Raw genomic sequence first — 10,339 nt, forward strand, 5'->3', positions numbered from 1 at the left:
TCTAGGTTCTCTAGGAGCTCCATTACTAGATAAGCCCTTTTCTGTTATCAATAGAACAGAACAAAACAAGTAAAGACTGGGAAATGAGTACACTAGGGAAATGGATCTAATGAATGAAAATGATACAATTTAGTTAGATTACATCATAAAACAAACCTAACAATGGGGGCAATGACATTTTTAAGCCTATGAACTCATGACATTACAAGGGGGGGAAGTATATAATGTAAAACATTTCAACTTTTTTCAACATTTAAACCAGACCTCATTTCAGGAATAGAAAGAGCTGACTGCTCAGCAATGTAAAAATGGGCAATGAAGTTTGCTTTCTATTTACCTGCAGGCCAACTAAAAGGATTGGGAAAGTAGTGGAGGGTGGGGAGAAAATCTCTTTCAAATGCTCATTATCGGGGCGCCTGGGTGGCGCAGTCGGTTAAGTGTCCGACCTCAGCCAGGTCACGATCTCGCGGTCCGTGAGTTCGAGCCCCGCGTCGGGCTCTGGGCTGATGGCCCGGAGCCTGGAGCCTGTTTCCGATTCTGTGTCTCCCTCTCTCTCTGCCCCTCCCCCGTTCATGCTCTGTCTCTCTCTGTCCCAAAAATAAATAAACGTTGAAAAAAAAAAAAAATCAAATGCTCATTATCAATTGCGAAATTAATTCTGCTAGTTTCTCTACCACCTCTAAATTTCAGACTCACATCTAACAGCCTTCTCATCACTTTCACTTGGCACCTCAAATTCAACTTACCCCAAAATGAACTCCTTCTCACCCACATTCCCATCCCACCGTCACACCCAAACCTACTCTTCCTACTGTATTATTTCCTACTATATTCTTTTTTTTAAGTTTATTAATTTAAGCAATTTCTTTACCCAATATGGGGCTCAAACTCACAACCCCAAGATCAAGAACCACACACTCTACCGAGTGACCCTGCCAGCCGCTCCTCTTATTATTATCTTCTTGATCATGTTCCCACCGTCTACCCCATCAACCAAACCAGAAACCACCCTACATATCCTAGTCATTCCTCCTTGTTCCCTACAATCAACACACCCTGATGACTTCACCTCTAAAACAGTTCTTAGTCTTGTCCCCTTTAAATCCATCCTCCCCACTCCACAAATCTGCCTGTTCCTTCTCATTAACTGCCTTCAAAATAAAGACTAGACTCTAGTATAAAACCCTACATGATCTAAGTCTTTTTTCATTGCTATTTGCTGCCTCTCTCTTTGCACTCCAATAATAATAGTTTCCTGCCCACACTATGCTGTATCTACTTCTGCTTTTCTCTTTACCTCAAACATTCTTTTCTTTCAACTAATTCTTATCTTCATCACTGAAAGCTCAGCCCAAGTATCTTGCACCCCAGTAAGTTAAGTAACCGCCTCCACATCCCCAAGTTGATGTAAACCTATATTATCTGTATCTAAGCTCTTAACAAATCCTACTGAAATAATTTATATCTTTAACTGCACTAGACTGTAAGAGTCTTGAAGGCAGAAATCTAATCTGTAACAATAACCTGGCACATAAGATAACTCAATCTATGTTGAACTGAACCATAAATTTTTCTCATTTTCCTCAGAGACCAGAGATTAGAAAATGGGAAAAAACTATGTCACTGAAACACAAACAACCCTCACTGCAGCAATCAATTCTTGCTCACAAAAAGGGGCCTATAAATAAAACTAAAAATGTTCCTTCCTCATAAGATTTCCTTCCTCTTCACAAAATCCCTGATTCCAAGCAATATCTGAAGCAAACAATTATGGTTATAGATTATCTTGTGCTAACAAGATTATAATAATGCTACAAGCATTAACTCAGTTAATAATTTGCTAATGAGGTCTTGAGTGCACAAATTTCTATCAAAACAACAAAATAGCACACTGCATTTAAGGATTCTTAACGAATTTTCTAGGACCACCCTGATGTACATCCTTTAAACAAGTATTTGCTGAATGAAGCAGAGAAGAGGGAAACAAAAGTGAGTAATAAATAAAGACAACTGTAAAAAGATTACAAATCAAACTTTAAAGGAAACAAAGTCTGGGTTTTCCCATTAAAATTTAGATACATATAAATTGTAAGTTGGCTATATAAAGAATATACGCATACAAGGTTCCAGAGTAGCCTCCGGAGGGAGTTATTTAAGGAATAACAGGGAGGTACCAGTCCTGAATCATTAGTTAGCGGCGACACTGATCAGACACTGATTAAGTCATGCAATCATTCTAGCATTTCATTTCCTCAACAGCAGAAATTACTGGACATTAGATCTGTGCATTTCACTATATGTAAATTTTACCTTAAAAAAAAAAAAAAAAAGGTGCCAAAATGGGAAATGAGTCATTAATTAAGCTGAGCTGTTTTCATCCTATCACATACAACTCATCCCACAGCACCCTAATTAAGAATTTAAGACAAACACTTTACTACATGTTAAAAAGTCTTCAGAATGGCTCATCATTAATAAAACAAAGACTTTACTGGACTAGATGGCCCTTTGGTCTCCTCTAGCTCTAGATTTCTATGAGTTTGTTAATTTATACTATTACAAATAGTATCACTACTGGATTTATATTAAAATTTATATTAATGAGAAAAAAAGCTAAAAATCACTGCCTTCATTAATACCAAATGACATTTCCAAAAGTGTCAGCATCTGTTTTTCCTATCTATATTTCTAGCCTGACTAATCTGAAATCAACAACTTCAGGTACTGCAACTGTCCACTTTAATCTCCACGACTTCCCTAAGCCTTCATTAAATGACTTCAGAGAAGGAAGAGATTTCTCTGTCCCTCCCACTTATCATCTAATAAAAGTCAAAAGTCAACTAGGGCAGAAGAACTTAGTAGAGGAGTATTACATAAGCATCAATTCCAATACAAGAAGAGTTTTCATCAAATCCTTCTCCAAAAAGTGTGATGAAGATAGGTGGTCATTTTGGGGTTATTACTATTTTTGATGTATGACTTTGTCTTTTTTTACTAGCTAACATTATAAGATTCTTCAGAAGCTACTAAACATAATAAACTTATAATCAAAAGCATTTGTCAAAATATAGGGAATATACAAAAAAACCCCAGCAGATGAGGTTCTTTCCTTGCAAAATTTTCTTCGATGAACAATGAAGAATGCTTTTTCTAAATCTATGATCAATTATTTTTCTCTAGAGAAACAAAATATGTGGATTGTTAAATTGATGACTATAACACTATGAAAATATGAACTCTGATTTTTTAAAGAGTGCATTATTCAGTTTGTTAATCACTGAAAATACTTATTAAGGCACAACCATTCAGATATAAAGTTTTAAAATACTACTAGCAGTACCCCAACTTAAAACCTTTTTATGTCTTCAGTAGAAATAACATTAGGACAAAATCAGTATTTGTTATGGACAGAATGAGGTAGTATGTCCTGCTGAGGGCATTTTTGTATTTCTTTAACCTAAGCTTTAATAGAACAATAATTTGGAGACTTTTAATTTTAACTACCTTCAATAAATATAATTTAAACATCTTATAAAAAGAGCATTTTACTACATGGTATGAAAGAAATTCTTATCAATAACACTTTATAACACAAGGTGTTAGCAAACATATAATTTATGAATTCATAAGAACTGAGTACCATAATACTCATGAGAAACTTTTCTTTTTCCTCAAAAAGCACATACGATACTTGTCACTCCAGTCTATTATTTTTCATCATATTATTATCCTTTCTAATATATATATATATATTGCTGGGTCACCTGTATACATACAAGTTACAATGTACTTTTTAAACACATTAACAAAGAAACTTGACGATAAAAGAAGTGAACTTAAACTTAGCAGAATTTTCCTAAAAGTGCTTTTATTTTAGTTCTCACCGAAACTGGGCAAGAGGATAGATACAACTACTTATTTATACTCTTTGATTAAACTTCTATTTATTTAAAGAAAATTAATTTTATGGGCACCTGGGTGGCTCAGTCAGCTAAGTGTTTGACTTAAGCTCAGGTCATGATCTCATGTTTTCTGAGTTCAAGCCTGGCAATGGGCTCTGGGCTCTGTGCTGTCAGCGCAAAGCCTGTTTTGGATCCTCTGTCTCCCTTTCTCTCTCTGCCCCTCCCCCACTTGCACTCTCTCAAAAATAAACAAACATTTAAAAAAAAGAAAATTAATTTTACATTAACCTACTCAGGCCAGTAGAAATCTGAAAATTGTAGAAAACATTAACTTATAGGAATAAAAAGCTAATGAGATTGACAAGAAGGAAAAATAGTTATTAACTAAAAATCTTTAAAATTATGTAGTAAACACCAAGGTCTTTGCCCAAAATAAATTTACAGTATCTGAAATAATCCCTACTATTCTTATACTACCTACCAAGAAAAAATTAGTCATTTTGATTGAGATAAACTAAAGACAGAATCTACGAAGAGTGAAATTTTTTTTTTTTTTTTTTTTAAGTAAACTCTACCTCCAACATGGGGCTTGAACTCACAACCCCAAGATCAAGAGTCACATGCTGTATGGACCGAGGCAGCCAGGAGCCCCAAGTGAATTTCTATTTAAATTACTAGTCGGGGCACCTGGCTGACTCAGTGCGTAGAACATGCAACTCTTGATCTTGGAGTTTTGAGCTCAAGCCCCACAGTGGGTACAGAGATTAATTTAAAATAAAATCCTTTAAATAAATAAATAAATAAATAAATAAATAAATAAATAAATAAATAAATAAATAAATAAATAAATAAATAGTCAAAGACTAGGTATAGTCATAATTCTCTTAGAGAAGTACACTCTTGTTTGCTATGACTAAAAAAATAAAATGGCATACTCCCAATAAGGAAAAAGTGCATTAGTTTTGAAATGTGATTGTGAATATTTTTCAAATAATTTTTATCAGTACCTCAGAAAATTAAAGGACTGTATAATTAATTATCTTATTTAACAAAAAATACTAAAGCAGGTACTTTTAAGATCAGTGAGAGGTTAATCATTTTCAACTCAACAGGATAATCATACATATTTGGGGACTACCAGGAAGAAAGTAATTATTCCTAAAACAAATAATCATAGTTTTTTCTCAACTAAAAAGATACTTATGTGTTCTGGATATTTTTCTTTAACAAGTAATATACTCCACTTTTAATAAAGTGTACTTTTAAATTTCTACTTAAAAATTACTTTAACTGGTCAACATAAGAAATTTAAAATACCAAGTTATGCTGCTAATGGAGTGTTAATCTTTCCCTTTCTTAGGAAGCCTGGGTCAGTCCATTAAGTGACCAACTCTTGGTTTCAGCTGAGGTCATGATCTCAAAGTTTGTCAGTTCTGGCGCCACATCAGGCTCTGCGCTATCACTGCAGAGCCTGCTTGGGATTCTCTCTCTCCCTTTCTCTCTGCCCCCTCACATCTCTCTCTCTCAAAATAAATAAATAAAAACTTAAAATCTTCCCCTTATCTACTTTTAACAACATGTCTGCTTTTTAACTTCCCAAACAATTTATTTTTTTTTTTAATTTTTTAAAAAATGTTTTTATTTATTTTTGAAGGAGAGAGAGCATGAGCGGGGGAGGAGCAGAGACAGAGGGAGACACAGAATTCAAAGCAGGCTCCAGGCTCTAAGCTGTCAGCACAGAGCCCGACACGGGGCTCGAACTCAGGAACTGTGAGATCATGACCCAAGCCAAAGTCAGACACTCAACTGACTGAGCCACCCAGGCGCCCCTCAAACAATTTCTTAATATATAAGTATTCAGTCCACAGAAAAATATTCTTCCTAAACTATATATGCAACTACTACTAAACATTAATCTCAATTATTCCTGAAGTATTCAGGTGTCTTCTAATAGTACAGTTTTATGTTTCTTTAATCAAGGTAGTAAACACATTTTCCTGTTCTAAAATTATTATAGCTATTATGAAAACCTGATTGCTAGAACCTCAAGTCAAAGTACAGCTGATGATTTATGTTTAATCTAGACATACTTCCTTTCCTACCGTCTCTTTAAATTAATACAGGAGACTTTATGAATACCATAAAATATGGGCTCCAAAATATACTCAACTGGCCTATTGTGACCTTATAATAAAATTAAAAGACTTATTATGTAAAAATTTTATACTATTTTTTTTTCAATGGCATATTAGTGTTTCCCTTCACTCTTCTAAAAATACCATACTAACTGAGGGAAACTGGCCAAACCTTTAAGTCATATTTGTCCTTACAGTTCTCCCATTCTTTGGACCACACTTAGTCTCACCCCTCATTACTGTCAGATTCACAAGATTCCTTAAGGACCCCAAGAAACCCAAGTTTCTCATTGCGACTCGACCCCCACCATATCTTTCTCTGCTAGACAGTCAGAGCTCCTATGTCACACCTCTCCTGATCATTCAGCACATAAAAGCTTACTTCTACATTTTAGCACTGCCTCTGAACCCTCACCTGTTTGTGGTATCAGCAAGTTTATCTGATAAACTAATACGAGATAATATTGCCAATAAAAGACAATAGTTTAAAGTTTATCTTCCAAAGAATTTGTGATTTTAAACATCATTTTAAAAAGAATTTCAGAGGGGCACCTGGATGGCTCAATTGGTTAAGTGTCTGGCTCTTGGTTTTGGCTCAGGTCATGATTTCACAGTTTGTGAGATTGAGCCCTGCTTTGGGCTCTGCTCTGACTGTGCAGAGCTTGCCTGGGATTCTCTCTCACCCTCTCTCTGCCCCTTCCCTGCTCCCACATGCATTCCCACAGGCTCTCTCTCTCAAAATAAATAAATAAACAAACATTTAAAAAGAATTTCATAATACACAAGAGAGACACAAAATTAGGCACTAACAATTCTCAAATTATACTACACAGTAAACCATCTAGTCTACCTATTTGTAATGTAGAACCAATTACAATTTAATACAGTTTAAACTGAAAATTAGGGGCCCCCGGGTGGTTCACTCAGTTAAGCAGCTAACTCTTGATTTCAGCTCAGGTCATGATCTCACAGTTTGTGAGTTCAAGTCCCACATCGGCTGTGTGTTGACAGCCTGGAGCCTATTTGGGATTCTCTGTTTCCCTCTCTTTACCCATTCCAGCTCGCATGCTTTCTCTCTCTCAAAAATAAACAAACATTAAAAGAAAAAAAAAAAAAAGATGACCTGAAGTTTAATGTAGTCATACAACCAGTAGTGAATATAGATCTGGCTTAGATAGGTGCCTCACAAATGTCAAGTAAGTAAAAACTAAAACTGTTAATTGTATGGTTTTATCATAAGCTCCATATCTGTTAAATCTTCTCATCTTCTTTTCATGTATCTAAGTGTTTCTCTCTTTTTTTTAATGTTTACTTATTTTTGAGAGAAAGAGAAAGAGAGAGAGAGAGAGAGAGAGAGAGACAGAGCATGAGCAGGGGAGGGGCAGAGAGAGAAGGAGATACAGAATCCCAAAAAGGCTCCAGGCTCTGAGCTGTCAGCACAGAGCCCAACACAGGACTTGAACCCATGGACAGCGAGACCATGACCTGAGGCGAAGTCAGATGCTCAACTGACTGAGCCACCCAGGGGCCCCAAATCTTCTCATCTTCAAAGTATAGCAAATGACCCCCCATAGCTAATCCAGTTAAAAATGGTCAGGTAACTTTTTTTTTTTTTTTTTTTTTAAGTAATCTCTATCTACCCCCAACATGAGGCTAGAACTCAGGATCCCAAGATCAAGTCACATGTTTTACTAAATGAGTCAGAAAGGCACCCCTAAAATGGTTAGGTAACTTTTTAACCTACCCAGAATAATTACCTTAGTACACCATACATGAGGTCTCTCAGAATATTTGACACTTCTGACTTAAAGTGTCTTTTCTACTTTATGCTTTTCACAACAACCTGGTAAATTACAAATAAAATTGCAGACTGTCTACTTCAAATTCTGACAAATCACTTTGTTCTTTATTGCTTTAACCCAAAGTACATTCTCCTATGACTGAAATGATTTAATACCATTTCATTCAATCTGCAATTAATTTTACAGTTACAAGTCTAGAGCCTAGTACATCTTTCTAAACAACAATTTAGAAACCAGAATTGTATGGATTTTCTTCTATAATAATCTTGTGAAGAAACCTCTTGACCAGAAATCTCAAACATAGAATAGATAAATTTGGGAGAGAGAAAACACCCCCACTTCTTAATTTCTTAACAGTGGAAAAGAATAAATTACTAGCTCAAATGAAATTCCCAAGACACACTACGTAGAATGGAATATTATAAGACACACCAATCCTATTCAGTTTTTCTATACAATCCTATTTGGAATTTCTATATAGCTACAAGACTACAGAGATTTTTACACTTATAGCTTTTACATCCTTTCAAGCCGTACTGAGAAGAGTATGAAAAGAGTACAGATACTGAATGAATGTACAATTTAAACAATTTGAGAGATTTCTTGAAGACAAAATCTACATACAATGCTCACCCAGCCATCTGAAAGCCAAATTTTATTAAAAACATTAATGCTTTACAAACTATCCAAAAAGGTCATTAAAACAGAGATGAAGCCTACACGAGTCCAATTATTTTGCATTCTTTTAAACACATAATGGCCCTATTTTTTGAAACAAATAGGTTCAGCAAGCATCCACTATGCCCTCACCTCCACTTCCCATTCCCTTTTGGTCCTAGAAGACAAGTATGAGGTTCAATTCAATCCTAAAAGACTGCTTCACATAAGAGCTACTTTTGCCTTGACTTTCTTTATGACCTTGGAGGGAATCTACCAAATGACAACTATAATGATGTTGGTGTATTCTTGTTTATCACTGAAATTTAACCCTAATATGCTAACATTAATGAAGTCTTCTAAACTGAACCTAGAGAACTGAAAACCTGTGAATCAAAATATCGACTGATATGCATTATGAACCATGTTTTAAAACCTTAATCTGACTAGTAAGGGGGAAAAAAGTACAAAGGCCGCAAATTCAACAAGATTGAAAAATAAATTCTGAAAAACACCAACAGTGTCATTATTACTTCTCTTTATGGAAAACTGGTCTGCAACGCAAAAAAAAAAAAAAGGGGGGGGAGGGTGGAGGTGGGGGAGATAAAATTAGCTTCAACTAGACGTTTCCTTGCTTTTACAAAGATAACAGCTGGACAACAAAGGAAAATTTAAAACTTGGCAAAGAATGGGGTGACTATGTAAAAAAATCTACAATCTGACAATTACTAAGATAAACCTATCACTCAAGTTATTAATTTGTATACCCATCTTGGGCAGTAATCATGGTACCATTTTATTAGCACTAGAAAGATAAATCCTTGCCTTGGAGGAACATTTACTAAGTACATTTCATTTCAGGATCTTAGGGCAGTTTACGAGCAGTATCTCTTTAGGCTTCCCTAAGGTACTCTCAAGTGCTTAACATCATTCACACATCCAGCCACCACTAGGGTGAGAAGTAAATAAACACGATTTACTTATGCAATTATTTACCACAGAATTCTAGTCAAGAATGCAAAAGTAAACATTCATATAGTTATTTAATCCCCAAAGAAAGCGTAGAATACTACGGGCGATAAGATTCACCCTTAATTGACCACTACAGAAACCACAGGCCTTCCACATGGGCTGTCCTTTACTATCACTCTTGATTCGAAAAAGTAACAATGTCAACTCAACATTTTAACAGTACATAAGATAAACAGAACTCAGTGAAATCTCTAATTCCAGATCCTCAAAAAATGTTTATAAAAACTGAGATAGAGCAACGCCCCCCTAAAAGCACCCTACTACAAAGAACGAAATACCGAAAACATGAGGTGGGCCAAGGTTAGAAAAGCTGATCTAACCCAATTACCCGGAGGGACCACAAGGTTTGGGACTAGGAACGTGAGATCGGGGTGGGGGTGGGTAGCAAAGTGAAATCTAACCCCAGAAATCACAACACAGGCCTCAGCCTAGAAGCTGAAGCTGGCGGGAAGTGAGCTCCCTTTCTGTTCCCAGGGGAAAGTCCAGAGAAGAGCGGCTCCACACGGCGCACTCATAAGGCGCCAATAGTGCATGCCTACCAAGGCGCCGGAGCCGCTGGAGAACCCGGTTGAGAAGGGGAGGAGACCCCGGCAGACGGCCCTGGAAGAGGAGGAGGACTAAGGTTGGAAGCAGCGGCAGTGTCTGGACGAGGGGGATTACCTAACTGTGACGACAGGAAAGTGTCCTCAGGCTCCGGCGATGGTCCCGACTGCGCAATGTGTGGTGTCTTTCCCGCTTAGCCCGCAGCAGCAACAGAACCAGCTCCTTCAGCCAGTCGCCATTTCCCGCCTACCGACCTGCTGCACCGCAC

At 36.5% G+C, this 10,339-nt stretch overlaps 1 protein-coding gene across 5 annotated transcripts in view; it reads right to left on the reverse strand.

Moving 5' to 3' along the window:
- Window positions 1-10,339, reverse strand: part of CTDSPL2 (CTD small phosphatase like 2) — an 83,266-nt gene extending 72,927 nt beyond the window's left edge. For 2 of the 5 annotated variants that reach the window (XM_011282844.4, XR_006599282.1), the window contains exon 1: window positions 10,189-10,339. The gene's annotated coding sequence lies outside the window, so the exon portion shown is untranslated. Of the gene's footprint in view, window positions 1-10,067 lie in introns of all 5 variants that reach the window. The other 3 variants (XM_003987210.6, XM_019832530.3, XM_019832531.3) reach the window with 3 other exon arrangements.

This window comes from Felis catus, chromosome B3, assembly GCF_018350175.1.
Source record: "Felis catus isolate Fca126 chromosome B3, F.catus_Fca126_mat1.0, whole genome shotgun sequence".
Taxonomy (NCBI): Eukaryota; Metazoa; Chordata; class Mammalia; order Carnivora; family Felidae; genus Felis; species Felis catus.